At 41.6% G+C, this 15,709-nt stretch overlaps 1 pseudogene; it reads left to right on the forward strand.

Annotated features, from left to right (window-relative positions):
- Positions 1-15,278, forward strand: part of LOC149148750 (callose synthase 3 pseudogene) — a 57,316-nt pseudogene extending 42,038 nt beyond the window's left edge.
- Positions 15,279-15,709: the final 431 nt, after the last annotated feature.

Below are 15,709 nucleotides of genomic sequence, written 5' to 3' on the forward strand. Positions count from 1 at the left end.
ACTTTTGCCATAAATTTCATATTACCTTGGGCCACTCTACGGCCTATTACCCTCAAGGTAATGGCTTGGCCGAATCCTCAAATAAAAGTCTCATTAATATTATCAAGAAGATCTTAGAAGAAAACAAGAAGAACTGGCATAAAAAGCTCACAAATGCCCTATGGGCAGACAGACTTTCAACCAAGAAATCCATTGGGATGAGCCCTTATGAGCTAGTATATGGCATGGAGGCCAGATTTCCTTCATCTTTGGGCATCCCTACTATCAAACTGTTACAGGAGATTCAGGCTGAACCAAATGACATTCAACGAAGAATCAATCAGACCATCCATCTTCAGCAAACCAGAGAGCAAGTCTATGACAGAGCTCAAATATTGCAAGAAAAGCTCAAAAAGATGTTTGATAAGAGAGCTAAGGCTGAGGATTTCTACATTGGCGACAAAGTTCTAAGGTGGGATTCACGAAGAGAGGACAAGGGAAAACATGCAAAGTTTGATTTTTTATGGAAAGGGCCATTCGTTATTTCTGTTGTTCAGGGAAATAACACATATTTTCTCAAATCTGTAGAGGGCAACACTGCTGAAGAAGGCCCTGTTAATGGCCGAATGTTAAAAAATTACCATGATCCCTTTTAAAGGGACACAATGCAGCTCTGTACATATTTCTTTGTACATTGATATTTGTATATATCAGCACTTTGTTTTTATTTTTTGTATAAGCAGCTCGGTTGTTAGAGAAGCAGCAGCAAAGTTTGTAAAGACACAGCCAATGCTCTGTCTCTGCATTAATCTCAGCAAGACAGCAAGAGTAGCATTGTCATATCACAGAAATTCATGGTAAAAGCAAAACAATGTGCAGCTTACAGTCTTTAGTCAAACAGTATCAATAGGAGAGGAGCAATCTTTTAGCAACTCTTTCTAGACCAGAGCCAAAAGAAACACATCAGTTTTGGATCTATTTTCAAAGATAATGCTCAAGCAATATTGTACATAACATTAAGCTCGTAGAAGAAAGCAGGTGATGCTATACAATTCACAGTAATTCAGTTGAGGAGAGAGCTGTTCATATTTCAAAGTTTCACACTTCTAGCAGCCAGTACAAAGAAAAGTTTCAGTCTACAACAATAATAGAAGATCAAGGCAGTCTGACCTGCTGTTATTGGCTTTTCACAAGGAAAAAGCCATCCCCAAGTGGAGCCACTGTTAGCCTCCTGTTGCAACAGGTGTTCATCTTTCATGATTGACATTTTTTCATGCCAAATATTTCATACTTTGCATACTTCAATGCTCCATATTTCCTAAAGAGGCCAAAGAAGAGGCCATGAGAGTGTGCCAATCTAAATGCCATTGTTGTATTCCAATTTTGATGACTTAACCATTTTTGAAGAATTTTCTGTAAAAGGGAAGGCCAAATAGCGTAACCTTGGCTTCCCTAGGATTCAATTTCTTGCTTTAGAAATAGAGAATGAATATCTGTCGAAACAGCTTAATCTTGGCAGATTTGTAGATAGGTAGAGAATCAAAAGGAGCCCAACTGCTTAATCTGGGCCCTTGGCCGAAATAAGTGTAGATTTAGATAGGAGGGCAGTGAAAAGAAAAATTGTAAATCAGGGTCTGCAAGTCTAAGTGCACCCAAGAAGAAAAAATGTTAGGTAACTAGGCTGGGTAGGTAGTTTTTGAGGTTGCAGAATGTTGATATGTGATCAATTTTGTGTTTCAAAGTGATATTTTACTTCAGATCACAATGTAAGGCAGTTTTTATTTGGAGATGCTCAAGCTGGATACCTCTAACTCCCCTTCTTCTTATTTCCCAAATCACTCACTAATTTCCCTAAAGAGGTCAAGATCTGCTTGATTCCTCTTTGTTTCATCATTTTCCATCTTTACCTGGTGAAGATCTGCTTCACTCAAGGATTTCCATTCTTCCTCTATAAGTCACTTTTCCCCCTTTGATAGCCTAAGATCCACATACTTAGCGCTTTCTTATCATTTCCATATTAACTACTAACTCTATTATTTAGCTCCCTCAATCATTTCCCTTCCCCTACTATGTAAAAATATATAAATCCCAAAAAAATTAAATAAATCCTCCCCATGGCACTATAGCCATATTCTTCTAAGTCCGGGAGGCAGTAGTCCATCTAGGGCTCCCACTAACCCATCCGTGTCCTAACTGGAGTTAGCCTGGCACCTGGTCATGCTAACAACCATTCCTTTTTAATCCTAACCCTATATAACCCACTTTCTGCCCTTATCCTAAAGTTATGTTCATCAAACCTTTAACCCCCGCTGGCGCATAACCAGTTCACCCACAGAACCAAAGTTCAAACCCCCCGTTACGCTATATTAAGATTCGAATATTTGCATGGGCCCCCGGCTTTAACCTTCCGCCGCCCTGTCTATCCCGCAAACCATCTGATCCGCTCACGCCACAGATCAACGGTGGGTGGGTCTTTCCATGCGCCGATCTGCCAATGGTTAGCGCCCGGGAGATCGGCGGTTTTGCCGTCGTACTCCCGCCACGTGTCGCCCTCCTGGCTGTGGTAGAGCCCCCTCCTCCGAAACCCTCTAAGGTTGTGCGCCCGAAACCGTAAACCACTTTCCCCCCTCCTGCGTCAGCACCACGTCACCATTGACGTCACCATCCCACGTCGGTCCCTACGACGTAGCTGCCACCATACTGCCACGTCACCTCCTTGTTATAGACATTTTTGTGCCTTACAGATCTAAGCATGAAATGTCCATAATCCAAGGGATCCAAAGTCCCTAAAAGTGTTGTTCCTACCCCTAGAAGAACAAGGTCAACCAATGACAGCTTCTCCCAGAAGTTCTCCACCAAAAACTAGTCAGAACTAGTCAAATCAGGATCAATTCAGATGCTCCACTAGCTGGCTGCGTTGCAAAGCACCCAAATACACTGGCTAGGTGCATTGCAACGCACTTGAATGCACTACCCAGGTGTGTTTAGCGGGAAATGACAAGTGGCAGAGTCATTCAACGAGGTGGAGAGACAATGGAAGCTTCCAGAATCTTCTCCAATGACACTTGCCTCACTGAAATCGACCAGTGATGAGTAAGAGGCTCTCAGTCTCCAAATGGAAGCAAGAAGTGACAGAGAGAAGCCACAAGTCAAAACATAAGCTGACTCATCCTCTCTGCTTACATCTATATATGGATCCCTCATCCCAGAGATCCAGAGGCTGGAATTTTGTACTTTGCAGAAAATTGCTGTTGGTTTTGAGATTGAGATTAGTGCATTGGGTGATTTATGCTTTGTTGGAGGTGAGGAAGGGATTCCTTTGCTGGGAGGTAGATGCTGGATCGGGACTAACTTGGTTGTATCTCTTCCTGGATATTCTTATTACATCAATAAAACTATTTGAGTTTCTCCTACATGCTTGTGTATCAGTGATGTTTTGTTATATTTGCATGTTTAGCTTAATCTGATCCTAAGCTTTTTATGAATGTAAATCTATATCTTTGTGTAGTTTCTCTCTTCTGTGATCTTGCAGGAACTTGGTGAAGCTGGGCCAGTAAGGGAGCAGGTAGCTGGAAGCTGACGAAGAGGAGAGCGATTGGATTAACAAACTAGCACAAGACACAGGTTAGTTCATCCTTCCTATCTGTTTACATTTCATAAAGAAGAATACTCAAGTAGTTTTTCCTTGTTTGTTGCTAAGGCACTGTCACACCTTAGAGTGGGATAGGGGCGTTCTGAATAGATACTTTTCCCAAAAACAAAATGGCGACTCCGCTGGGGATCGTGTCTAGTTAGTTTGTTTGTGTTTCTTTTGTTGTTTGCTTCATAAACACAGAAGTAGCAATCGAACTGCATTTGCCATTATCAAATGCAAAGTAGCTGCTACTTCAATCCACCCTTTGGATTTGTTTATGATTTGAACAATTGATCCACAAATGCTCTAATTGCCCTTTGTGATAGCTCTTAGTCCTCCTTTAAATCATCCCTCTGATTGTACCTTACTGATAGCTTTTACTCGGCCAAAATCCATAGATTAAACTGCAAACCGTGACCCAGAACCCGGATAGAAGTCTCATTTCTGCCCCAGCGTAGGCTCTGTGAAGAGGTTCTGCATTTCAATGCAGGTCCCGAGAGGGCTACCTACGCTGCAATTCAGTTTCTCTATACAACAGGTGCGCCGATCAGCCCTTGCCCTGTGCAGTTGAGGTTCTTTGCTTCATTTTGTTCAGTTTTATCTTTGTTTTTTGCAGCCTGTTATCAGTGTGTGTACCTGTCTGAAAACCCCTTTTCTCTGCCTTAATTCTGCCTCCTTTGTACAAAAAGACTGTAGGTGTTCTTTGTGTATTTGTTACATCATTTACAATTTTCCATTGAAAAGTAAAATAGTCATATTGTCGTCCTTAGATTTAGATCTGTCGTAAGTGTCGATTTTGATCTTAGGAGAAAAGTTTGTTTGTTGTTGACAGTTGATTATACTTTTTACTTTTGCTTTGGTTTGAATTTTTCTCTTTCTAGTGTCGAAACGAGTGTTTATTTCAGAATCATAAAGTGTCGTAATCTCCTCTACCTTTTTGATTTCGAAAAAGAAGCTTGTTTGTGTTTTTCACTCGAAAGCAAATTCAAATTTGTACATCAACTTTCTTTTTAGGCATCAATATTAAGAAAGTGAAAACAAATACATGCATTTGTGCATTTGCATATTGATAGTTTATATGGTTTGATTTAGGAAAAGTGCATTTATAGTGTGCTCTTTGCTCTTTGAGAAAAGATTGTGTCTTTGTTTTTCCCTTGTAGCTAGGATTTTCATTGTTGAAAAGAGATAAATGCTTGCTTATCATCTTTAGATTGCATTTAGGAATTACATCTACATCTCGTGGTGATCCAAAAAGGAAAACTTCTAAGAAAGATCAACTTAAAATAAATTGAATGAATCTAACGACGCATTGGAACTTAACGCACAACATAGAGGTCTAGGCTAGAGACGTGTTCCGGCGTCGTAAAGCCTGGTAACTGTTGTCCTCACTAATGGTTGGGTGATTCCTCCACTGTGAGACGATAAGTGCCAGTACGGATTGTGCTCCCACATATCGTCGAGTATATATTGGGAGACCCCTATAGGCTTAAAACCTTTTATCCATAGGAATCCGTGTCGGCCGCCCTACTGATCGCAATGCACCGAACACAACATTCGGGAAGATTAACTGTCGTACCGTAAAACGTATTATGCAGTTTTGTGATTGGTTTGGCACACCCTCTACCCAGATCTCCAGAGCAGTCCCTTTCATTCCTTTTCAGACTCCTTAACATAAAAGGTCCATCTGAGCACTTGTCACTTCAATCTCATTAAAAATCGAAGGAGACTAGAGTCATCTTTTGTTTTTTCTCGACTCTTTAAAATTGAAAAAACAAGTTGTGTCCAAGCGTCATAAAATTTATTTTAAACGGAATATTCATACCCTTTTCCTACGTTGATCTTAGGTTGATAAAATGGAGTCTACCAACCAAGGAATTCCCCTTGGTGGAAATCCTAGTCCCTTCTCCTCTTGGGGAGATGTTGGTGCACCCCATATGGCCACATTGTCGCTTCCAGGACTGACAATTGTCTTACCAGTCTGGCTCTTCTCAACCAATGTCGTTCAGAACACCACTATTCCTGAACAATCAAATCAATAGTTAGACTGGTCCAGAGTTACCCACCAACCTTCTACTTCCTCTAATTCTTCCTCTCCTCCTTCCTCTTCGCTTGATGGGGCTGGCAAAGCCAAAAGTCAAGTTCCTAAGGAGAAGAAGGAAAAGAAGAAGAAAGAGAAAAAGAAGAAGGAGCCAAAAGAGAATGGGGGCAAACGAGTGTCGTCTAACGAAAATCCACACACTGCACTGACCAGGCCTAAATTGCCATGTGTCATTTGCAAGGGAGACCACTTTCACAGAGATTGTCCTTGCATCCCTCGGATACTAAGGGACTGGTCTCCCCGTTTGCACAATCCGGTGGCGTCAACCTCTGATAGCCATGTTGAAAGCACACTGTCAACTAGCGAAAGTGATGTCCCAAGACAAAAAGGGAGAGCTAGATCTCCCTGTAAACTGTGCGAAGGCGATCACGCCATCCACCGTTGTCCCTTCTTAGACGAAGCTAAAAGAGTTTTGGATGATCGTCCGATTTCACTGTTACGACTCCCTCCTGGATATAAAAAACTCTTGCCGAGTCCTTCGTTAGTTGAAAATCCAGCTGGCCCGCTCAAGTGGTCAGCTGAAGCGCTGGTCATTGAAGATGAACCAGCTGAATCCATACCTGATGAAAGTCAAAAGGTCAAGGCAGCAGTTGATCCGGTCTTGCCTTCAGAGGTTTTGTCTTCGAATGACACAATCACTAAAGAGAACAAGGATGACACCATCCAAATTCTCTTCATCAACACAGACTCCGACGAACACGGGGGAAACCTACCCATTCCTTTATCGCAGGAAGGAAGTTCGTCAGAGCCGTACCCGGCCGTCTACTCGGTCCCACCACCAAGCAACCTAGTTGTCTCCTTCGACTGGAATCAACTAGGCAGACCCCGTTTACCAGCAAGCATACCATTCAGAATTATTGTCCAAATATATAGAATGGTCATGGCTGGTACCATCATTGATGAGGGGGCTTCTGTGAGTAACCTTTCCTATACTGCTTGGAAAGCGCTTGGTTCTCCATCGCTTTTGCCTGAGATGAGAAATCTGATAGGCTTTGATAAAGGAACCAGTCGACCTTTAGGGATCCTCCCCAATGTGCCCATAACATTGAAAGGGAAGGCCGTTCAAATGAACGTGATGGTCGTTCAAGGACCCTTGGATTATAACCTACTCCTTGGATGAGACTATATTTATTGCATGGGAGCCATCGTCTCCTCACTCTTTAGAGTAATGTGTTTTCCGCACGAAGGAAGAGTGGTCAAGCTCGTGGACCAGCTTTCATTTCCCGGATCACGCATCGCAAATAGTCATATACCATCCCTAAATGGTCTCTTCACGCAAGAAATGTCTCAACCTACTGTCCGTCCTCCCGATGAGCGCGAGTAATTCGGAGGGATATGACTGGAACCCAGGGGGCATGCGTCCTGGTCTGCTTCGGCAGGAAAACTTCGGGTATAGGGTAGGTTTCCGCGGGAGAATATGAATAGTCTGTACCCCGTCCGCGATTGTATAGGGGTTATTCTAGAATAAGATTCTCTTGTCAAAGTTATGTGTTTGGCGCTCGTTGTCACTCACCTTTTTTTATCTCGGTAGACATCGCTAGAGAAGTGTTTTGTTTGAAAGATTAATAGAATAATCTTTGGGTAGCCTGTAAGAGGTAGAACCCTTCCTAATAAAACAAATGTTTTGTCAGCTCGAATAAAGGGTAACCCTTCCTGATAAAACAAATGTTTTGTCAGCTCAAATAGAGGGAGACCTCGAAACTCTGTTTTATACCTCGGGGCATGCAAACCTTTTGGAGTGCAAGCAAATAGCGATTATTTATCTGTTTTTTGGATTAGTCGTTTCCTAACTTGCATAAAGAAAGGAAGTGGGGAAAAAATCTAAATGTTGCCATTTTATATGAGACATTCTTATCATATGACTGGATAATCGAGCATTTTTAGCACATAGTTCATGCTCGTTAAAAAATAAACATAAGACTGAGCTAGTGTTTCAACCCACGTTTAAGCTCGTTAAAAAATGAACTATCCTCCGGTAAATAACCACTATGAATGAAGATTTCAGCCATTAAATCCTTGGTCGTGTTTGCACCGTCACCTCCACTTTTCCATTGGCCGATCATTCACCTCCATTTGATTGTTTACCCATTTTGAGGAATAGCTGCGAAGAGTGATTTCACTAGCCATCCTTGTGACACTGCCGTGCTTGGAAAATTCCAACACTTACCTGGAATCAGTTGCTACCCATTTTATCACTCGTTCCTCAAAAGACGAGTCTTATTTAAGCTCTTTTCATCTGACTCGTAAAATATGAAAAGATTGCCGAGTTTTGGCCTTCCAGCTCGTTAAAGTGACCGGAAGAGCTATCCCTCCTCTAGATTTTAATCTTTTTGGACCTGAGGGATTATTGCACAAAAAGATCGAGCTCTTGTTTTGTTCGGCTCGTTAAAACTATCGAAAATTCATCCCTTCTGTATTGTTTTATACTTTTTCGGACTTAAGGGATTAGATGACGAAAAAGGAATTTTGGAGTTACCTTTACGTACCTTTTCAGACTCTCTAAAAATGAAAAGGACTGAGTTATCTTTGTCGTTAAACTCGTTAAAAAGATTAATAGTGACAAACTTGTCTTTAGATGAGAACAAGTTTCACTATCGCTAGGCTCATTAAAACATAACGATGGGTTTGCCCGAAGGGAAAATTATAGAACAAGCATATGTTATCCTCCTCAAGCTTGACAAAAATAACGAGGTACTGGTCAGCAATGACTGGGGAAAATTTGGGAAGAAACTCAAAGAATCTTTATTGGTAGCAAGTCGCTCTTGAACATGACACTTCCACTCCGTGCCTGAGTCGGGTTGGGTTGTTTCATTCACCGGTCACATCACCATGGTCTCGCCATACCATCCACATTTGGGGTAAATGCTACTGATCCATCACATAAGTGTCGCCGACATGTTCAAGAGAAGTCATCTAGAGAAGTCAACCGTGTCCCATCCACTGCCATACATTATACTTCATTCTTTCATGACCGCCACCCTGAACCATATATCATCAGATTGTTTTCACCTCCATCAAAATCATTTGCTCTATTCCATGTCATTGATGTGGGATTCATCAAGGCCCTCCTTTAATGGATCGCTTCTTGTTGACATCAGCTCATTATCCAAGAAGTTGATCTAGGGACACCCCATTCAGTACTTTGAAGCTTGCATGCCTCAATGGCAAGTTTCTCACTTCCGGCGACAGGTATACATCAATGACCTTCGACCAAAAGATTTTGCGTGGTGTTCGACGCCAAGTCCTTTATTCACACCACGTGAATTGTACTGCAGTACCTTGAGGGTCATCATCCTTATCGGTGATTCCTCTCGCGCTTGTTAACAGTTTACATCATTGACTGGTAATCAAGCGATGTCTTTCCATGTTCGACTTCAAAACATTTCTCACATGGATTGACTTGTACTTCGAGTGAAGATCGAACGAGATTGAAGACCCTGGATCTAGTTCCATCCATCTGGGCTGCGATATATTTTCAGGAAATATAAAGACATTGACATGTACAGCATTGCAGCACAGATGATCATCCTACCAAAAGGATGATGACTTCACCAGAATCATCAGTCTACCATCAGACGATTGTCTGTCCTATGTACATAAAAATGAATTTATCAAGTTGAGCATGGGAATGCCCGCCTCAGCTAGATCATGAAAATAGTATGAAAATAATGTATTGTATTGTATCTTATTACAGGTCTCCTCCCAGCATTGAAAGAACTTCAGATCCTCCTAATAAAGCATTTCACCCGATAAACGGTCTCATACTTTAGGGGGCAATTGTTATAGACATTTTTGTGCCTTACAGCTCTAAGCATGAAATTTCCATAATCCAAGGGATCCAAAGTCCCTAAAAGTGTTGTTCCTACCCCTAGAAGAACAAGGTCAACCAATGACAGCTTCTCCTAGAAGTTCTCCACCAAAAACTACTCAGAACTAGTCAAATCAGGATCAATTCAGATGCTCCACTAGTTGGCTGCATTGCAAAGCACCCAAATACACTGGCTAGGTGCATTGCAACGCACTTGAATGCACTACCCAGGTGCGTTGAGCGGGAAATGACAAGTGGCAGAGTCATTCAACGAGGTGGAGAGACAATGGAAGCTTCCAGAATCTTCTCCAATGACACTTGCCTCACTAAATTCGACCAGTGATGAGTAAGAGGCTCTCAGTCTCCAAGTGGAAGCAAGAACTGACAGAGAGAAGCCACAAGTCAAAACATAAGCTGACTCATCCTCTCTGCTTACATCTATATATGGATCCCTCATCCCAGAGATCCAGAGGCTGGAATTTTGTACTTTGCAGAAAATTGTTGTTGGTTTTGAGATTGAGATTAGTGCATTGGGTGATTTATGCTTTGTTGGAGGTGAGGAAGGGATTCCTTTTCTGGGAGGTAGATGCTGGATCGGGACTCACTTGGTTGTATCTCTTCCTGGATCTTCTTATTAGATCAATAAAACTATTTGAGTTTCTCCTACATGCTTGTGTATCAGTGATGTTTTGTTATATTTGCATGTTTAGCTTAATCTGATCCTAAGCTTTTTATGAATGTAAATCTATATCTTTGTGTAGTTTCTGTCTTCTGTGATCTTGCAGGAACTTGGTGAAGCTGGGCCAGTAAGGGAGAAGGTAGCTGGAAGCTGACGAAGAGGAGAGCGATTGGATTAACAAACTAGCACAAGACACAAGTTAGTTCATCCTTCCTCTCTGTTTACATTTCATAAAGAAGAATACTCAAGTAGTTTTTCCTTGTTTGTTGCTAAGGCACTGTCACACCTTAGAGTGGGATAGGGGCGTTCTAAATAGATACTTTTCCCAACAACACTCCTCCGCCGTACCGACACGTCACCCGACCGTACTGCTGACGTCATCAGCTGATGTCACCCTACCACGTCACCACTGTACTGGGACCCACCACTGATGTCATGCTGACGTCACCGTCAAAAAGTGTGATAGGCACAAATCGCAGCCTAGGAAGCCTGGAATCAGAATCTGAGGCAGTTTTTCATGCGTGATTAGCGCCTAGCGCTAATCGCGCATGGCTACAGGAAATAGGCCAAAGTGGAAAGACTTTTCGTGACTCGGCCTCCAGCGTGCCCGAAAGACGCAAAATGACCAGATTTTCTTCGGGAAGCATTCGGAAAGGGGCAAACACAGTTTTTAAAGCATCAGAGGGCTGAACAGCTGCCATAAAGGTCGATGGGACAGTCTAAAGCACTCAGAAGACATTAAAGAGGCCAGGTTCAGTGCCAAAGAGTATCAGGAAGCAGCAAAGAGTATCAGTTGAGCATCATCAAAGCAGGTGAAAATTAAAAACCTTCATCAAAGTCAACAAAGCAATTAAGGCCATTTAAACACTTATCTGGTCGGGATTAGTGCACATTAATGCCACCAAACAGCAGCAGAACCAAGTTAGAGGTGGAGGTAAAAGACAAATCACAGTTATTACAGAAAGACTGCACCAAGCCACCCAGGACAGACATTAACTCAGTTTGATGTAGCTGCCCTCAGCACAGCTCAAAGATATTTTCATGCATTTATTTCTGGATAAGATTAGGTTAAGTAATCATTCTCTTTTTGACCCGTTTAGGTCGGCTGTAATAGATTAATTCTGGATAATTTTCCCTATTTATACGACCCTCTCCATTGTTAAGGGGGTTGGTTGGTTGATAATCTTCATTAGAGACTCGCACTGTATCTGAGATGTTTTACTTAATCAAAGATCGCTGAAAAGCTTTGGGGGACAGACTGTCTGCTCTGTGTCTAATGGTTTGAAGAAGTGAATGTGGAATTCTTGTGCTGCAGTATGAATCAATAAGTGTTCCTTACCTCTGTTATTTCAATTTCACATACGCTCAAGTCACTAAACAAAGGATTGGTTTAGAATTTGCTTAACTGCACTCTATGCTCAGTTTCTGTGGCTTCTTAATGTTTTCCTCTTGATTTAGGCATAAATATGAATTCTTTTATGGCTCGTTTTTGATCTATTTCACATATAAATGACTGTTATCTAGGAATTCTTAACTTCTCCTAGATAGGGCTCATTTATCCTCTTTTTTCTAACTTGAATGAGAAATTCTTAATTGCGCCTCATTCCTTAGCCTTTAATCCATCTCTTTTACCTTGAACGATTGTTTCATATGCAACTGTCTTGCTCCATAATTCCTTCTTATGACCAAGAAAACGCACCAGCAGTCCTACTCCTTGACTCCACGCCCAATGGTTCTAAAACTTTCATGCTATGCCTACCTCTTTACTTGAAAGCATCATCCTTCCCACCAAAAATCAAAACAAAACCCCTTGAACTCAATAACTAGCCTAAAACCATATCAACAAAGCTAAATCAGAAAGAGAGAGCCCTTTCTGATTGCAGGTGGGCTAGAACCTGCAGTCCAAAGATTGGTCTGTGGTTACCTCGGCCATATCCTTTTGAGCTGACCAAAAGGACAACCTGAGTGATAACAGGATGAGTGACATGGGATCAGACTTCTTTGGTTGTAACTCTTCCTTCTACTTAATAAAGTTGTTTACACCTTTTCCCATATTCTTGTCTTTATGTATGATGATTATATGTGTAAATTCTTTCAATTTCATTTGCTTATAGTATATAGATCTCTCTTTGATTGGTTTTTGTCCTCTGTTTATGATTTCAATCACTGATCAAGTGGATTCAGTTTGAGAAGGAGCAGTGGGAGCTACTGAAAGGAGACAAAGGGAAGTGAAAGATAACAAGTAGGTCCCTTGTCTTATTTATCTTCTATAGGAAAAGGTTAAACTCTTTAATTCTATTGTTCTAAGTGTAGCTACCCACTTAGGGAAGTTTTGTTTATCCGTAGATGCAAAATTCCACATAACACACACTTAGCCAAATTCCGAAGGACTCCTAACAACCTAGCCTCATGCAGCCTTCCTAAATGGCGCACTTCACATCTAAAACACTCAATCATTTTCCTTGTTTGCTGGAACTATGAAATGTGAATAAAGACTAACCCACCTTGGCCTCCAAAACTAGGTAGATCCTTCTCCCATTGTCCTTCCCTCAACTGGAGCTCACTACCTCTAGAAACTATGCAGTTCTCTCCCCCAAGCATCTCAACTACCTAGTCCCCCTTTGTTATAGACATTTTTGTGCCTTGCAGCACCAAGCATGAAATGTCCATAAATCAAGGGCTCCTAAGTCCCTAAAAGTGTTTTTCCAAGCCCTAAAGGAACAAGGTCAACAAATTACAGCTTCTCCCAGAAGTTCTCCACCCGAAACTGCTCAGAATCAGTCAAATCAGGATCATTTCAGCTGCTCCACTGGCCAGCTGCGTTGTATAGCACCTAAATACACTAACTGGGTGCATTGCAACGCACCTAAATGCACTACCAGGGTGCGTTGAGCGGGAAATGACAAATGGCAGTGCCATTCGCGAGGTGGAAAGACAATGGAAGCTTCCAGAATCTTCTCCAATGACACTTGCCTCATTGAATTCGACCAAGGATGAGTAAGAGGTTCTCAGTCTCCAAGTGGAAGCAAGAACTGACAGAGAGAAGACACTAGTCAAATCATAAGCTAACTCATACTCCTTGCATACATCTATATATGGATCCCTCATCCCAGAGATCCAGAGGCTGGAATTTTGTACATTGCAAAGAATTGCTGTTGGTTTTGAGATAGATATCAGAGTATTGGGTGATTTATGCTTTGTTGGAGGTGAAGAGGGGCTTCTTTGCTGGGAGGTTGATGCTGGATCAGGAATCATCGGTTGTAACTCCTCCCGTATCTTCTTGTTATATCAATAAAACTATTTGAGTTTCTCCTACATGCTTGTGTATCATTAATGCTTGTTACATTTGTATGTTTAGCTTAAATCTGATCCTAAGCTTTTTATGAATACAGATCCATGTCTTTGTGTAGTTTTCTTCTTTTGTGATCTTACAGGAACTTCGTGAAGTTGGGCAAGTAAGGAAGCAGGAAGCTGTCAAAGAAGAGAGGGATTGGATCAAAGGATTAGTGCAAGACACAGGTCGGTTCTTTCTATCCCCCTCTATCTCTAATTCATAAAGGAAATACAAAAGTAGTTTTCTTTGTTTGTTTCTAAGGTAACTATCACACCTTAGTGGGATAGAGCCTGTTATCACTGAAAATTCTGTTGCCAAATTTGCTTAGATTAGTTTCAGGGCAAAGTGTTTCCGCAGCGCATCAATCCTGTTTAGCAGTTTCGCAGCGCTACAGGTTTAGGTGGTTTCGTAGCGCGCTACAAAACTGGAGATTTGTCCGAAACCATAACTCACCCATATCACTTTTGTCTCCTATGGGTTCTGTGGGAATGTCTGGCTCGACATGTCACAGTGCAGGTTATTATCATCAATATACAAATAATACTGCTGTGTTTTTCATCTTCAAGGTTTTCTCTATAATCCCACTATATTGGTCAAAGTTCTGGTATCTAGTGGAGGTCAATATCCTAGCATGCCTATTGTACAGAGTTCTGCTTTCTTTCAGAAATCTGCATCAAGTGGGAATCTCACAGGAAATGGCACAAGTATTTAGGACGTAAATCCAGCCTTTGGTTACCCAACATCCAACAGGATCTGCAGCAGCGGAAAATTCTTTATATGGGATTATACCTTCTTATTTGGGGGGAGGCTGCAAACCTACGGTTTATGCCAGAGTGCCTCTGTTATATCTACCATCATATGGCATTTGAGCTGTATGGGATGTTAGCTGGCAAGGTGAGTCCTACAACAGGGGAAAATGTAAAGCCAGCATATGGAGGTGATGAGGAGTCCTTTCTCAGAAAAGTTGTGACCCTCATCTATGAACTCATTGCAATGGAAGCCAAGAGAAGCAAGGATGGCACTGCAAAACATTCTCAATGGAGGAATTATGATGATCTGAATGAATATTTCTGGTCAGTGGATTGTTTTCGGCTAGGATGGCCAATGCGTGCAGATGCAGATTTTGTTTTTATATGCTACCAGGAGATGGCTGTAACTCTAAAGAAAAGCCTTTAACTGATAGAAACAGATGGCTGGGCAAGATGAACTTTGTTGAAATCCGTTCCTTCTGGCACATTCTTAGAAGCTTTGATCGAATGTGGACCTTCCATATTTTGTCTTTACAGGGAATGATAATTCTTTTCTGGAATGGATCGAGCCAGCCAACTGGAATCTTTAATGAAGTTGTTTTTAGAAAAGATCTTGAGTATTGTTATCACCACCGCAATATTAAAGCTTGTTCAAGCTATTCTAGATATAATTCTTAGCTGGAAAGCAAGGAAAGCCATGAAGTCATCAGAAATTCTAAGATATGTTTTGAAAGTTGTCGTTGCTGCTGCATGGGTAATCATCCTCCCAGTCTGTTATGCTCACGCATGGATAACCCAATTGGTCTTGGTAAAATTTTCAAGAACCGGTTTGGTGACAAGTGGGAAAGCCCTTCATTATACATTTCTGCAATCGTGTTCTAATCTGGTTCCTAATGTACTTGGGGCAATATTGTTTTTATTGCCCATGATAAAGCGATTTATTGAAAGCTCGAAATGGCGCATTGTGAGTATCCTGATGTGGTGGGCACAGCCTTGACTTTATGTTGGTTGGGCAATGCACGAAAGTCAGTTTTCTCTCTTCAAGTACACAATGTTCTGGATCCTACTTCTTGTAACCAAACTGGCATTCAGCTACTACGATGAGATTCATCCATTGATTGGGCCTACAAAGGCTATCGTGACAATGCATATTAGTGCATTCGAATGGCATGAATTTCTCCAAACGCAAAAAACAACATTGGCGTGGTGATTGCCCTCTGGGCTCCAATAGTACTTGTTTATTTCATGGACATACAGATTTGGTATACCATTTACTCCACTATCTTTGGAGGTATCTATGGTGCCTTTCGCCGACTTGGTGAGATACGAACATTGGGGATGCTGAGGTCAAGATTCCGATCTTTGCCTGTAGCTTTCTATGCACATTTAATACCACCTACATAAAAACAAGAGGGTGGAAAGTCGAGT

Source organism: Pinus tabuliformis, chromosome 9 (assembly GCF_031772625.1).
Source record: "Pinus tabuliformis cultivar Carrire ecotype Pingquan chromosome 9, CPIR1, whole genome shotgun sequence".
Taxonomy (NCBI): Eukaryota; Viridiplantae; Streptophyta; class Pinopsida; order Pinales; family Pinaceae; genus Pinus; species Pinus tabuliformis.